The sequence below is a fragment of the Herpailurus yagouaroundi genome, unplaced genomic scaffold (assembly GCF_014898765.1).
Source record: "Herpailurus yagouaroundi ecotype Mexico unplaced genomic scaffold, PumYag 67503, whole genome shotgun sequence".
Lineage (NCBI taxonomy): Eukaryota > Metazoa > Chordata > Mammalia > Carnivora > Felidae > Herpailurus > Herpailurus yagouaroundi.
The window spans coordinates 1433894-1450647 of NW_024420310.1; positions in this window are offsets into that span (position 1 = coordinate 1433894).

Genomic DNA, 16754 nt, shown 5'->3' on the forward strand with positions numbered 1-16754 from the left:
GAGGAAAATTGGAAAGATTTAACTGTAGGGGAATGGGATAAAATAAGTTACAGCACATTCACGTGATCACGTCAAATGTAGGCCTTACATTTTATTTGGGAAAATATGGGGAAATGTCGATCGTGTGATGTAAATGGGAATGACGCAGAATACGGAATTGTATATCCAATTTTAGGATCTACGCTGCCAAGATGAGTCTCAGAACTGTGTATCCAATTGACTCTAAAAGGAAGACGGGAGGGGTGCCTGGCCGGCTCAGTTAGTAGAGTGTGCGACTCTTGATCTCAGGATTGTGAGTTGAAGCCTCACGTTGGGGGTAGAGATTACTTAAAAATAAAATCATTAAAAAAAAAAATTCTTAATGGTTATCCATTTTTGAGAGACAGAGGGAGACAGAGCCTGAGCGAGGGAGGGGCAAGGAGAGAGGGAGACCCAGAATCCGAAGCCGGCTCCAGGCTCCGAGCCATCAGCCCAGAGCCCGACACGGGGCTGGAACTTTCCAACCGCGCGATCATGACCCGAGCCGAAGTCGGACGCTTAACCGGCTGAACCACCCAGGCGCCCCTAAAAATAAAATCTTTGACAAAAGAAAAAAAAGACAGGCTGGGAAATAGTGACCCCTGGTAAAAAAGTTGTTATCTCTGATAGTATAAATATATATTCCAAAGTGTCAACAATGAGCTTATTTAATTTTTATAATCAAACATGTAAATAATATATAATTTTTTAAAAGTTTATTTCTTTGTTTTTGACAGAGAGAGAAAGAGAGAGAGTGGGGGAGGGGCAGAAAGAGAGAGAGAGAGAGAGAGAGAGGGAGAGGGGCAGAGAGAGAGAGAGAGAGGGAGGGAAAGAGAATCCCAAGCAGGCTCCACACTATCACCACAGAGCCCGATGCGGGGCTCAAACTCACAACTCATGACCTGAGCCGAAATCGAGTCAGATGTTCAACCAACTGAGCCACCCAGGCACCCCTAAATAGAATATAATTTAATTGGATCCTCATAAGGGAATGGATTCCTAGATTATTATACCTCTGTCCTTGTTCTCTCCATACACCCTACTTTACCCATGAAAATGTCTTCTGAATTTTGGATTTACTGCCTCTATGAAAGATAAAATATAAAGCCATAGCTGAACTACTATCTGTGCTATTCTCCAATATCCTTTATCAAAACTACATCCACATGCCATAACATTGCTATTTTTTTTAGGTAAAATGGTTTTGTTCAGGCAAAAATTTCTTTTGTTAGATAGTGACAGAATTTACTCGGTAAGAAGTGTTTTTTAGGGTGCTTGGGTGTCTCAGTCGGTTAAGTGTCTGACTTCACCTCAGGTCATGATGTCACGTTCCTGAGTTTGAGCCCCGCATCAGGCTCTGTGCTGAGAGCCCGGAGCCGGGAGCCTGCTTCCGGTTCTGTGTCTCCCTCTCTCTCTCTGCCCTTCTGCCGCTCACACTTTGTCTCTCTCAAAAAGAAATAAACATTGAAAGAAATTTAAAAAAAAGAAATGGAAATGAGTGAAGTAGGTGGATTTAAGGTACAGTTTGGAGGGAAATCCAACCGTGCCTGCTGATGAAATGGAAGTAATTGGGGCCAGGTTTGGGGTGAGCGGGGAGTCAACGTGCCTTCAGCTATCTTCTCAGCAGGCCTTGGTGGCTTACCTGGTAAAGTGACCCAAACCTTCATTCTTGAGCTCTTGGAGAACTTTTCGGTCTGGGAGGAGATACCAGGAGATACCAGGAGGCCACCTGGGAGCCACACATAACCCTCCTGGCCCCAGTGGAGAAAAAGCAGCCCTGCGTCCGCTTGGTGATCAGGACCAGTTATACATACGTGCAAGTATATGGCTGTTCCTCTCACCTGCTGGTCCTTGGACATAAGAAATACAAAAGGCCCTGGGGGCAGCCATAGCTTGCCATTACTCATGTCCCCTGGCAAGAGTGTGGCCTCTTTGTAAACTAGACTTCCCAACCCTGCAGAGCCCAGGACTGCGAGGGCAGGCAGCACAAAATTCCCCAGGGGGTTATGGGGAGTGGCAGTGTGGGACCAATTCGACTGCCAATCCTTGGTTCCCAGGCACGTGGACCTTCATAAGCAAGACACAGTGCCGTATAGAGCCCTATGATTTAATAAATACACTCTTTTTTTGAATGTTTTCATTTATTTTTGAGAGAGAGAGAGAGAGAGAGAGAGCAGGGGAGGGGCAGAGAGAGAGGGAGACAGAGGATCCGAAGTGGGCTCCGTGCTAAGACTGGAGAGCCCCATGTGGGGCTCAAACTCGTGAGCTGTGAGATCATGACCTGAGCCAAAGTCAGACGCTTAACGGACTGAGCCACCCAGGCACCCCGGTAAATACACTCTTGTACACTGCATCTCAGTGTACAAGATGACACCCCATCCCATCCTTTCAGAGCATGTCTTTTAATCTGGCACTTTGGTTGTGTCTTTAGAAGACAGTTCCAGTGTTCTATGAGGCCAGCTGCTTCTGCACGGTATGGCATGTGGTATGGCTAGTGGAACCCCACTCCTGCACCTGCTCTTATGTGAAGTGGGTCCTCCGGTGAAATGCTATGTCCTGTGGCCCACAGTCCAGGAGTTTCCATAAGCCCACAGACAGTGTCACCGATGAAGGCTCTACAAGCAGGAAAAATGAACTCCTGCCTGGATAAGTATCTGTTCCTGTGAAAATGAGATGCTGGCCCTTCCAGAATAGACAGGCCCAGAGTAGTCACCGGGGTGGCGTGTGGCCAACGGGTCTCCCTGTGGGACGGTGTCATGCCAGGGGCTCAGCCTTGGTCCGGGTTGCTGGCACTTGGGACATTCAGAAGTAGCAGTAGCTAGATCAGCGAAAGTCCATGCTGTTGGGCCCACACAGAGCCTCCGTCTCTGTCGCCATGGACACTCCATTCAAATGCCCGTTACGGCTTTCTGGGATGGCTGAGGAGGAAAGCTGGCAACGTCAACTGGCTGAGTCATTCTGTCAACATCGTCTCGGGGACTCTCCATGATGAATGCTTTCTGGTGAGCACTGACATGTGATATAAATGTTTTCACACTTCATGCCTACTCCCATATGTCTATCCACATGCCACTTCCTTAGACCTCTTTGTCTTTGCCTTCCAGTCCTTGTCTTTTCAGGCCCTAGGTTAGAAGGCCAGGCCATTGACCACTGCCCAGGAATCTATTCTTTTCTCACCTCAGGCTCTTTCTCCCTCTACACGAAGTAGATAGCCAGGTGCACTACTGGGAGCTCTTGCCATTGGGGAGATTTTGCTCCCCACTATCTTATAAGGTTGCCCCTGACTGTGACTATAACGTAGCCAGTGCCCAGTTTTGCTTTGCATTCCCATAGCATGCCGATCCATCCATAAATCAAGTTCAGGGTTTTTCCTCATTTTTTGGTCAGTCACACAGGAACCCCCATAGGTCCATAGGTGCAAGCCATGGAAGGGCTCTGGTACGACTTTTTGGCGACAGGAGTTCTAGGCTTCCAGCTCATGTAGTTTACTTGTTCCCTCTTGTCTTGCTCAGGTTCAGTTCGAGATGTACATTTCCATTTCACGATAGACTGCTGTTAGGCATGTCTGACCGTATAACTCGGGGCATCCGACAGAGGATACAGTTCTGGATGCATGTGTACTTGACACGTGGTGAGATGTTGTCTTTCGACTACAGCACAGTAATACTTAAGAAGCTGTTTCTTAGAAGTCATAAAATGTCTGCTATGAATGACATAGCCTTGTGACAGAATCCCCAGGACTTACACTGTGAGTATTCCACTGGAGCATATGCTCCAAACTGGATTCTTTTCCAACACTGTAGGGTTTATTGACTTCTATGGCCCACGTGACAAGGATGATGGAATTGTGGCTTGGACCTGCTCCCATTGCCTTTTCCTGCTTGAGCCCTAAAAAGCTGGTGGATTTCTATGGCAGCAGGTATATGTGAAGCAATATTTCCAGCTATGGAAGTCTAAGCCTCCAGAATCCAAAGATGGCTACCAGATGCTATGCTTCCTTTTTTGTGATGAGGGATTCATGATAGATCTAGCAACGCATCTTTTGCTTTAAAGGGAATATCCCGGCATGCCCCTGACTACTGGAAACCTAAAAATTTCACTGAAGTTGCAGGTCCCAATAACTTAACAGGCTTTATCTTCTACCTTCTGGAATGTGTCGTAACAAGACCTCCACTCTAGCTGTCGCTATTTGCCTGCCCTGTCAAGCCAGCACAATGTTATCAATGCAATGGATCAGTGTGAAGTTCTGTGGGTTGTCCAGGTGGTCCGGAGATTTCCAGACTACATTATGACAGAGGGAAAGAAAGTTAATATAGCCACGACACATTATAAATGAATACTATTGATCCCACGTGAAAGAACGATTTCTTTTTAAATTTTTTTTCAACGTTTTTTATTTATTTTTGGGACAGAGAGAGACAGAGCATGAACGGGGGAGGGGCAGAGAGAGAGGGAGACACAGATCGGAAACAGGCTCCAGGCTCTGAGCCATCAGCCCAGTGCCCGACACGGGGCTCGAACCCACGGACCGCGAGATCGTGACCTGGCTGAAGTCGGACGCTTAACTGACTGCGCCACCCAGGCGCCCCGAAAGAACGATTTCTTACACTCTTTGCTAATTAGAACGGAAAAGAATGCATCCACGAAATCACTGGTGACGTGCGATGCTTCAGATGGCTTATTCCTAGGCCCTACCAATCACGCTGTGCACAGCACAGTATTTGCAGTCGGGACTGTCACTGTATACACAGTGGTAGTATACAGTCGTTCTTCGGAATTCATCCATTTTCTGCAGGGGCCAAATTGGAAAATTAGAGACGTAAGGACTACCACTCCGGCATCCTTTAGATATTTAATGGCGACACTGACCTCCACCATACCCTCCCTTGTGATGATATTATTTTGGTTTAGTGTCGTTTTCAGGTGGTTTCAGGGGTTTTCATTTGGTCTTCCTTAATATGATACCTCTTACTTCACAGACAAAAGGCCCAATGTGAGGTTCATTCCAACTTTCAAGTATATCAATTTCAATTGTTCAAGTGGAGCCTGGAGAAATGACCCCGGGTGTGTTTGTAGACCAGTGGGCCCAGTATTAGCCGCATGTTAGCCAATACTCCATTTAGCGCCTGGCTTCTGAGTTACCGCTCCAGTGGGAGAGGGGATTGTGAAGACACTGTGAGTCTCTTGTATCAATGTCAACTATGATTAACAGTCTTAGACATGTCTTATTATTCCCCTTTCCTCACTGTATAGTTACCTAAGTCAATGACCCACAGTCCTTTAGGGGAAGGACTTTGGGAACCATCATGAAATATACTTGCCATGGTGTTTAAGGGGTCTTCTTCCTAGAGACCTGGCCATCTCATCAGTCATGGATTCCAGATCTGAAAACTCATTCATGTCTAAGAACTGAGCAAGAGACATGACTTTTTAAAAATTTTTTTTAAAGTGTTTTTGTTTATTTTTGAGCCAGAGAGAGACAGAGCATGAGGAGGGGAGGTGCAGAGAGAGAGGGAGACACAGAATCCGAAGCAGGTTCCAGGCTCCGAGCTGTCAGGACAGAGCCTGATGTGGGGCTCGAACTCATGGAGTGTGACAGCATGACCTGAGCTGAAGTTGGACGCTTCACCAACTGAGCCACCCAGGCGCCCCAAGACATGACTTTTTATTGTGTCAAACACCCTCTGCTGTAACTTGGTCTCTGTTATTTTGGAGCCCTGTCATCTTCATGGATATTAACAACTTAGCTCCATGACTGCCTTTCTTATCATCGGTCCTGGCCTGCAGAAGAAAAAAACCCACTGAATTCCTTAGTGATGCTGGGGCCCCTCTCACCAGCACATTCCTGACGGCTTTGGTGAATGGTATGTCTTCTTGATCCTTCCCTGGATCCTAAGACTCTGGCCTTCCAGATTCACACAGTCGGTTCTAACAGTCTCTTTTTCCTTCTGCTACTATTTTCCAGAGTTAATCAAGCATTTCCATTAAGTATTGACCATCAATTTTTCTGACTTCCAAGAGCCACGCCAACAGTGAATTTGTTCCATCCTCTGGGCCCTTGCTAGGGTGTCCCATGTCCTAGTAATTATTCTCAGTTGATAAATTATTACTGATCCAGTCTTGTGTTCTGGCCTCCTTGATCAAGTACCTTCAAAATCCAATCCTAGGATACATCCCTGAGCCTGCCAGTACTTACCAGCTAATTATTATAATTCTTTACATGTATAATACCTTTTCTTTCTTATATAGACTTAGCATAATATCAGTCAGGTCATGTCAGGGTTTAAGTCCAGTTATGGGACCAGGAGCCAAGAGAGGAGGTGGGGGCAGATCCTGAGGGGATAGCAGTTGCCCTGTGAATCTTGCACCGTGGAGGCAGTGCGCCCTCTTTTTAGGGAAGGATGAGCTACCTTCCCTAGGTAGCTCCCTGCCTTCCCTGGCTCTAGGATGAGCCAGCCTAGAAGTTCTCAGGGTCAAGCAGTTGCAGAGCCAGTTCCCTCAGGGGGTGTCTCAGTCCCATGTATCAGGGGTCTCTGATCTTTGCATAACCCACCTTTCTTGGCTAAACACTGAAACATTTCTGGATCTCTGGTATTCTGACACCTGGGCCTGCAACCTGCTACTCAGTTATGTCTACTCTTGTACTATAGGTGATAAGACTGCTTATATACCAGTGACTGTCAGCAACTTACACTGACTGCTTGTTAACATCTTGTTAACATCTTACTAACTGCTTGTTAACATCTTTCGGTCTCTCATTAGCCTTCTACAGTATATGGATACAACTTAGCATTAACTAGCCAACTGCTGCTCTGTAGGCCTTGTACTCCCCATGTCCTTCAAATGCCTACTTCATTGTACCCAGCACAAAAGTCTTCTGCACTGGGACAGTTTCCCAGATCATCCCCTGAGAAATCTTTGGCAACTGAGTTATCAACTTGTGCTATGGACCACCCATGCCTTAGCTCCCAGACAGGCCCCACCTTTTCATCTGCTGGGCCATGGGTGAGCCAGTACCAAACCCCCATCTTATTACCCGTTTTCTCAGACCACCCTAGTTTTGGTACCGCTGTTATTATTCTGAGTCCTCTAAAAGGTAGACTCCAAGGCAGTGCTAAACGTGCATGGATTTTATTAGAGCAAACACTTATGAGAGGAAATGAGGAGGATGCCAGGAAAGGTTGAGAGAGTTATCATGTCCAAATGTAGGTTTGCCCTGGAGTAGAGGACAGAAGGAAGTGTGAGTGAAAGCGTATCACACAATCTAGTCTGGGGAGGGTTCAGCAAGGTCACCGGGGAGTCCTTGAGCCAAAGTCGGTTATATATAGCCCCACAAATACACCTGCCTTCGTATCCGCTGCTCTCAGTCGTTGGTTGGGAGAAGTCTGTGGGAAGTGTAGACTCTCCACAAATGTGTGGGTGGATTTCAGGGTTCAGTATCTGGAGACGTGGTCCTCAGGTTACATTACAGTCCCTGTATTTAGAGGTCTGTGAGGAGCATTCTCGTGGCTGCTCTGATTGAGAAGATTGAGGTGAGGGGGGGGGAAGATTTGGATGGATGAACACCACAAACTGGTGTCCCATGTTGAATGTTGGACGGTTCTTTTGAAATAAACATTAGATATTCAGTTGGAGACACAGGTAGACAATGGGATCGTTGACTCTGAAATTCAGAAGAGAGATGTGGACTATATTTATACCTTTGAGATTTTTGGACATAATTGATGCTGAAAACCATGGGAATAAATGAGATCACTTATGGAAAGAAGCACAGAGAGGGGAATGTGGCCCAAGATGTAGCTGAGAGGAATTCTAACCTTTATAAGGAGGGGGAAACTAACAAAGACCAAACAAGAGTAACCAATCAGGTAGGGGGAAAAGCAAGACAGTACATTGTCAAGAACTTGAGAAGAGAGTGTGTCAAAAAAAAAGGGGGAGGTGATTCCCTCTGTGTCTGGCTCTGAAAGATCAAGTAAGGATACACAGAACAGTGTCTTCAAATTTTATAATTCACTATGGCTCCTTTATTTCTTCACTGTCGAGAAACTTAGGGTCTGTTTTTGTGTCCACTTATAACTGCAAGCGGCTATTTACTAAGTCCTCAGTCCAAGCCAAGCACTTAGCAAGGTCTGTTTACTTGCCACAGAATGAGTAGCATACCCCGAAGCTGCCAGGGGTATACAAACCTTTTTATTTTTTTTTTTTTTTAATTTTTTTTAACGTTTATTTATTTATTTATTTATTTTTTAACGTTTATTTATTTTTGAGACAGAGACAGAGCATGAACGGGGGAGGGGCAGAGAGAGAGGGAGACACAGAATCGGAAGCAGGTTCCAGGCTCCGAGCTGTCAGCACAGAGCCCGACGCGGGGCTCGAACTCACGGACCACGAGATCATGACCTGGGCCGAAGTCAGCCACTTAACCAACTGAGCCACCCAGGCGCCCCTGGGGGTATCCAACCTTTAAGAGACACGTGCTACTATAGACGGGAGCCTGGGGTCTTATGGAAAGACGAAAGAACAGGTACCTAACAACCTTAAGAGCAGAAAGGGAGCGGGGTCAGGGAACACTTCCTGGAAGAGACAAAACGTGAACTGAGTATTAAGATCATCTCCGTTCTAATCTTGTCTCCTTTTGCCCTACTTACGTGTGAATAAGACTTAAGGTGCTTTGAAAGTAATCATGACCTTTTATCGAAAAGAGCCTCTCCAGCAACCCTTAAAGCGTTGCCGGTTCGACGGTTTCCTAAGTCAGCACCCGGATGTTCGAGGCTGGCCGGAATCTCGTTTTCGGGAAGCATTTTCTCATCAAAAGCTCATTTTCATGCAGCTCAGTCAGTATCCTAATAGTCACTCCCATTGTTTCCTTCAGGAACCTTCCACCTGACACGGCAGTGGTATGTCTCTTCACCCCTAGCTGTTCCTCCTCAGGGAAGTTAGAAACGAAAAGGGAAGTGATCATTGGGGAAGATTTCATTTTAGGGGAAAAAACAACAACAACAACAACAGGATTCCAATAGTGTGAACTGCGTACAACTGGGCATTGCGGTAGTTCCCACAGATGAGGGACACTTGATAAACGTGCCCAGAGCTCACAGGGAAACGATTTGCTTTGTTTGTAAAACGCAATGGGACCTAACCCTCAATTTCCCCTTATGCTTCAAAAGTAGAAAGAAGAAAGAAACTTATTCTCAACAATTCTTGTCACCCTGCCTTAAGACTGCTATAGCTACTCAGCATTTCTCAGAAGTGACCTTAGGCCTGAAGTCGTTGCGGGCATTATCACCTCCCCCAGCTTTGCAGGGCTGTCGATGGCAAACTTTGGTCTTCATCAGTCCGGTCCGGGTGCCCCTCTCTTGAGCTATCACAGCACTGCTCCCAACACATGCTTCTTCCTGAATGCGATCTTTTTCCTTCCTGATATTGGCCACACATTTTTTACGTCGTGGCATTTGCCACAAGGTTACCCACGAGGGCAGGACGGTTTCTTAGGCAGCTCTATCCCTTTCACCTTGCACGGTCTGCGTACATATCATCCATTAAGTGAAGATTTAGTCACTGGAGGAATAGAAGAGGAAGAAACTGACGCGGAATTTATCCATTAGGACTTCCTCTCCCTGTCCATACAGAGAGTTGTCTGAATTTTCCACAGGTGGTAGGGGTCTATCTAAGTCTCTCTCCAAGAGTCCTGTCACCTGGTTATTCGATCAAGTGCTAAGCTGGGTCCTGCTCTGAAGAGATTTGGCAGATGTAATGAGGTTAGTAATCAGGTGACCTTAAATTTGGCAAAAGGGGTTTCGATTCTCCAGGTGGGCTCAATGCAATCACATGATACCTTAAAAGCAGAAGAGGCAGGCGCGAAAAAGCCAGACAAATAAATGCATCAGAAGAAGAGGGAACGGGGGGGAGAGGTACAACAGAAAGGTAAGTGAGAGAGATTGCAAGCGGGAGAAGGATTTGTTGTTTCTTTGCTGGTTCTGAGGTGTAGTGGGCTGTGTGTAAGGAGGAAAGTCCTCTATTCCTAATTGGCTGAGTTTTTAAAAAATCATGGTAAGCCTTGGCTTTTGTCAAATGTGTGTTCTATGTCACTTGATGTGGTCATGTGGTTTTTCTTCCGTACCTAGAGTAAAACCAAATTGCTCATGGTGGTTATTCTTTTTTGCTAGATTCAATTTTCAAATATTTTATTGAGGAATTTGCAACTATGTCGGTTAGAGATACTGGCCTATAGTTCTTTTTTTTTTTTTTTTTCCCCTCTGTGTTTGTCTGCTTTGTTATCAAAGTAACACTAACCTCATAAAGCAGGTTGCAAAGCGATTCTTCCTCTTTAATTTTCTGGGAGAAATTGTATAAATTTGGAGTAATTCCTCTTTAAATATGTGGTGGAAGTCTCCTGCAAACCATCTGGGCCTCGAAACTTCCTTTGCAGGCACTTTTTAAAAAAATTTTTTTTTTAAACGTTTTATTTATTTTTGAGACAGAGACAGAGCATGAACGGGGGAGGGGCAGAGAGAGAGGGAGACACAGAATCGGAAGCAGGCACCAGGCTCTGAGCCATCAGCCCAGAGCCCGATGTGGGGCTCGAACTCACAGACCGCGAGATCGTGACCTGAGCCGAAGTCGGACGTTTAACCGACTGAGCCACCCAGGTGCCCCGCAGGCGCTTTTTAAATACAAATTCGATTTCTTTAACCGCCATAAGACTGTTGCAGTCGTCTATTTCACTTTGGGTGAATTTCAGTAGTTCATGGCGTGCAAGGGGTTTGTCCATTTCTTCTGTATGCAATTTGTGTGCACGGAGTTGTTTATAGCATTCCCTTAGCATAATACATAATCCCTTTATATTATCCTTATTATGGCTGCAGGATCTGTAATGATCTGCTTTTTCCATTCTTGATGTTGGAATTTTGTGTTTTCCTCTTTTTTTGTTTGGTCTTTTTATGGGCTTGTCAATGTTATTGATATTTAAAAAAAAAAAAAAAAAAACACCTGACCTTATTGGCTTTTGGTGTTCACTTTTACTAACCTGTCCTTCTACTTGCATAGGGTTTAGTTTGCTCTTATTTTTCTAACTTCTTGAGGCAGGAAATTCTATTGCTAATCTAAGTTTCTAAAGTAAAGATTTACTGAAATGAATTACAATTATAGTAAATGTATAGCCTAAATCTACCCGCGTTCACTGCTTAACTGCCTCTTGTGTAAACTGATATATTGTATTTTCGTTATCGTTGAGTTCCACATATTATTTCTATTTTCTTTGAGAATTCCTCTTTGACCCAGGGATTCTCTGGAAGTATGTCATTTACTTTTCAAATCCTTAGAGCTATTTCTCTGTTGACTTCGGTTCGATTCCATTGTGGTTAGAGGACACACTCGGTATGACTTTGGCATTTATTGATTGGCTTTTCTCATTTGTGTTTTCTTTTCCCCTGGTTTTTGGTATGATGAGTGACTTTTTTTCTTAACTGTATCCTGGTTCTTTGGGATGATGTTATACACTGTTTGCCTTTCTCCCCAGTTTCATATGTTGAAACCTTATCCCCCCGTATGATGGTATTTGGAGGTGGGAGCTTTTAGGAGGTGATTAGGTTCCCCCTTATAAATGAGGGCTCTGTCCTCATAAAAGAGGCCCCGGAGAGATCCCTTGCTCCTTCCTCCGGGTGAGAAACACCAAAAGACTGTCCTCTATGAACCAGGTAAGCAGGCCGTCACCAGACAGCAGGTATGCTGGCACTATGCTCTTGGGTTTCCCGGCCTCCAGAATTGTGCGAAATCTCTACCTATACGCCACCTGATCTATGGTATTGTATTACAGCAGTCTGAAAAGACTAAGAAAGATGTTCCACTAGGAGATTGTGGATCCTGTTGAGTATTTGCTCTTAGTAGAGAGTGCCCCTGTTCAGGTGTAGTGCAAGGCCCTGGTGGGTACGTGGGTTCAACTTCCCTCGGGGCCTCACTAACACCTCTCCGGCAAAAATGGAGTCCTGGCTCCTACGGCTTCATTACCTATTGGCAGAGTAGAAGTTCAGCTCACCCCTTGGCTTTGCCGATCCCTTCACAGAGGGTACCAACTCCGTCCCCTACCCCTGGCGCAAGGGTATGGAGAAGGAGTACAGTAATGCAGACTTGTACTGCCTTATTCCCGCTTAGACCATATTGCTTAGTCTCTGTTGCTGTCAGTTGGGTATGGATCTTAGCTTCCCCATTGGGCCCCACCGACTCCAGTGGTGAGGGAAATTATGGTGTCCCTTCTGCTCCTACCACCTTGTTCAGTCTTGTCTCTCCAAATCGAGGATGGAGATTCAGCTATCTTCTGGAACCTGCTGGCACCTGAAGAAGAATGTGGATTTGCTCTGACTCCTGTAGGCTCCCTACATCTCACCGCTGCCAGGTGCGAGCCAAGGCTCCGCTCACCGAATCTTGCTGACTGTTGGAATACCACCCATGTCTACTGGTGGGGGTTGAGAGATCAGTGCCCTGCAGGGCCCTGCCTATACCAACATGGCTGGGCATCACCTGCTTTTGCTTAGCATAGGCTGGAGATCCAATCTCTATTTGGTTTCCTGACACTGTTCAACCGGGGGAACCAGAACACTGCTGGTTGTGTCTGTGGGGTTGGGGGGAATGTCCACTTCCTATCGGCTTCCTGCTCAAGCCAGCTGGAGCCAGATGGATATTTTCAAATATTCTGTTTTAAGTCATTCTTTTTCAAGTCTTTTGGCTTGGAGGAATAGGCTTTTTTTTCCCCCCCTTAAATCTGTTTCTGTTGCTGGATTGGAAGGAATGGGGATACTTCATCTTGGCTAAGACTAGAGGCAAATAGAAATCTCCAATGTTTTAAATTTGTAATTGAGTCATAAAAAGTAAAGTTATTTCTTATGTTATTGTAATTATGTTTAGGATTGCCTTTCTATCTTGGCATGTTTATATGCCAATTTGCAGATGGCTTGATTTCTATATCCTATATCCTGTGCCTACAACTGTACCTTTCTCCCCTAGGCTTTGAGCTTACTTTCCCTGAGCATGGACGAAGTTTAGTTTCACACCCCGCCCCCCCAAATAGGAAGCCAGGTTAGACTTGATTATCCTTTTTCTACGGTGAAACTTTAAAAAAAAAAAAAAAAGCAAATTCCCTCAGCCGTCTTACAGGGAATTTGTTCTAAGCTTTCAGTAACCAGAGTGAGATCAGTGTGGTTTTCCACTGATCTAAACTTCATCTGATGAATTATTTTTAAAAAACGTTTTATTTTTGACAGAAATTGTGAGCAGGGGCAGGGCAGAGAGAGAGAGACACAGAGACAGAGAGACAGAGACAGACAGAGAATCCCAAGCTAGCAGCACAGAGGAGACCGATAAGGGGCTCAAACTCCTGAACTGTGAGATCATGGCCTGAATCCCAAATTAAGAGGTGGAAACTTAATCGACTGAGCCACCCAGGTGCCCCTACAATCTCTACTCTTAAACTCTACCCTATGCAAATTATTTCCCTGTCCTTAGACTGTTCATTAGAAATGGTGTTTTGTGGATAGATTTTTGAATACTAATTAAATTTTAAAATGATTATAGCTTTCATATGGTTTTCTATTTATCTCTGAGTGATTGTTAGTAATTCATCTTTTCAGAAAACTGCTCATTCTCTTGCCACTCTTTCCTCGATGTTTCCTTGTTAGGACAAACTATCACAGCTACTCCCGAGAACCCTTTATCCAAGCTACTTTTTTTCTTCCTATTTTCCTCCTATGCTCTCATGACTGAGAGGTCTTTTTAGTTTTCTTTTTACATTTGATCCAAAAAAAAAAATGCCTGTTTATTGCAAATCTGTGTTTTCTAATATTTTATAGAAACTTATTTGAGGAGTTAATTTTCTTCTTGGGTTCATCGTGGGTTAATAGAAAAGTGTCCTATCAGACTTAATAGGAGTGGAGTTTTTGGTTTAATAGTAAATGATATTTGTATTTAAGTTAACCTCTGATATTAGAGATGTGTGGGTAAGGAAGTGATATTTAGATAATTAAACTGAGGTACGTGTATATATGTATAGCAGAAAATTTCAGTATCACTGCAGTAACACTATCAATTTGTAGAATACAGATTAAAATCAAGTTATCTTTTTACTCTGAAACTGGGAAAAATATATTCTGTAAACACAGTTAAGCAGTCAATTATTTATTGCAATGTACATTCATCTAATGCTTTCAAAAAGCAGTTTATATTTATTAAAACATTTGTTCCAGAAATGTATCTCCCACAGTTTACTACAAAAGAATAATTGAGACCAGGGGCTAAACGGCTCTGACATTTATACAACAAAACCTGAATAGAAATTAATATGTAACAATATTCAGTTTTATCTTTTATTTTTATTTAAAATTTTCTAATGTATATTTATTTTTTTGAGAGAGAAAGAGAGAGAATGTGTGCGCATGCGAGGGAAGAGCATGAACGGGGGAGGGGCAGAGAGAGAGGGAGACACAGAATCTGAAGCAGGCTCCAGGCTCCGAGCTGTCAGCACAGAGCCCCACGCGGGGCTCGATCCCACAAACCGTGAGATCAGGGCCTGAGCTGAAGTCGGACGCTTCACCGACTGAGCCACCCAGGTGCCCCACAATATTCAGTTTTAAAATCCTGACCCATTCATGCAGAATGATAGAGAATTGTCAAAGTAGTCACTTCAAGGTTTTATATAGAAAATAGGAAAACATTCATGAAATGTTAGTTATCTTTTTACAGTGTCTTGTAACTATGTGAAAGCCCTATAGTATATTTGACATCTATAATCTATATCTAGCATGGGGGTGAAACTAGATGTAAGCCCAAAGAAAAATTTGACGGGAGAGGAGGGATTATAAGTAATTTGTGGAGGGATTGCCGGTTTATTTAATATTCAGGATTGCCTTAATTAAGAGGGCTATTAGCCAAGCAAGAATTTAGATCTTTTAACGCAGTCTTTCTTGAGCCTCTAAGAGGTTTCATTTCAGGTAAAAACTGTTTCTATTTTTATTCATTCTAAACTTAGAGGAAAGCCTTTTTTCTGTATTGTCTTCAGTCACAGCCATCTGTCCGTCTGTTCCTGGGCCTCAGTTACTGCAGCTTTGTAATAAGTCGTACTGGCTAATAGGGCTGATAGCCTCATCCCTCCCCTTTCTCAGAATTTTCCTGGATGACCTCTAACATTTATTTTCCACATCAATTTTACTCTCACTTTGTCAAGTTCTCACATTGTTTAACTTTCAAGTGCTATTCCATAAAATTTATAGTTTAATTTGGAAGACTTGACACGATAACTATGTTGTCCATTCCTATCCAAAAGCAAAATGCTTCTCTATTTACTCAGGCCTCCTTTTATGTCCCTTACCTGAGTTTTATAGCTTTTTCTCCTATAGTAGCAATGTGTTTTGTAATGAGTTTATTTTTTAATTTCTTAAGTTTTTTATTTATTTTTGAGACGGGGCGCCGGGGGGCGGGGCGGGGGGCTGGGCAGAGAGAGAGGGAGACCCAGAATCCTAAGTAGGCTCCAGACGCCGGGCTGGAACTCCTGAATTGCGAGATCGTGACCTGAGCCGAAGTCGGGCACTTAACTGACTCGACCACCCAGGCGCCCCGTAATGAGTTTATTTCTGTTTCACATTTCGTGGCTGTTGGAAATTGCTTTAGTTTTAAGGCTGATTATCTTATCTATGGAAAAGCTATTAATTTCTGTGAATTGGTGAAAGAGCCAGTCACCTCAAACATTTTTGTTTTAGCAGTTCTTTGGTTTCTTGGATCTGCTGAAAGACCGATCCTGTCCGAGTGTGATTTTGATTTCCTTCTGATATTCATTTTTTAAGCTTCAATTTTAATTAGTCCTTGATCCCTTGATCTCAGTAAAACCCTGTTGATCACTAAAATCACTGAATTGTAGAACACATGTTGTTATTGATGCAGTAGGCCAGACAGACCTGGGTTTACGGCCAGGGACTTGTGAAACTATACTGCATACAAACTCTAAAACGAATCTTCTGTAATTGCTCAATAGAGATGAAAAGTACACTGGGCATATCAATTTATCACGTACGTATCCTCATTTTCCATTTGGTAAAAACAAAACTTTAGTGAAATATTAGGTCAGAAATGTGCAGTAAAACTTGGATTGGACCCCGACTGTACATGTGACAAAAGCAAAAATAGACTAGTGGGACTATGTCAAGCTTAAAAACTGTTCAGCATAGGAAAAAACCTAGAGTGAAAAGGCAACTTACAGAATGAGAGAAAATACTCGGAAGGCATATATCTCGTAAGGGCTTAACTTCCAGAATATATAAAGAACTCCCACAACTCAATAGCAAGTCAGGTAACCTCATTTAAACAATGGGCAAAGGGCTTGAATAGCTGTTTCTCAAAAGATCTACAAATGGCTCACAAGCACATGAAAATAGGAAATCATTCAGCTGACAAAACCTAATTAGGTTCAACATCTTCAAGATGACTAATCATCAGGGAAATATAAATCAAAATTACCGTGTCACCTCGCACACATTAGGATGGCCACTATTGGGGGGAAAAAAAGCAAATGTTGGTGAGGATGTGGGGAAATTGGAGCCCTGTTGGTGGCATTGCAAAATGGTGCAGTCACCATGGAAAAGAGTATGGAGGCTCTTCAAATTAAAAACAACTATCCTGTGATCCAGCAGTCCCGCTTTTTATCCAGAAAAAAATCAAAATAAAAAACATTACCTTCCTATGTTCATTGCAGTACT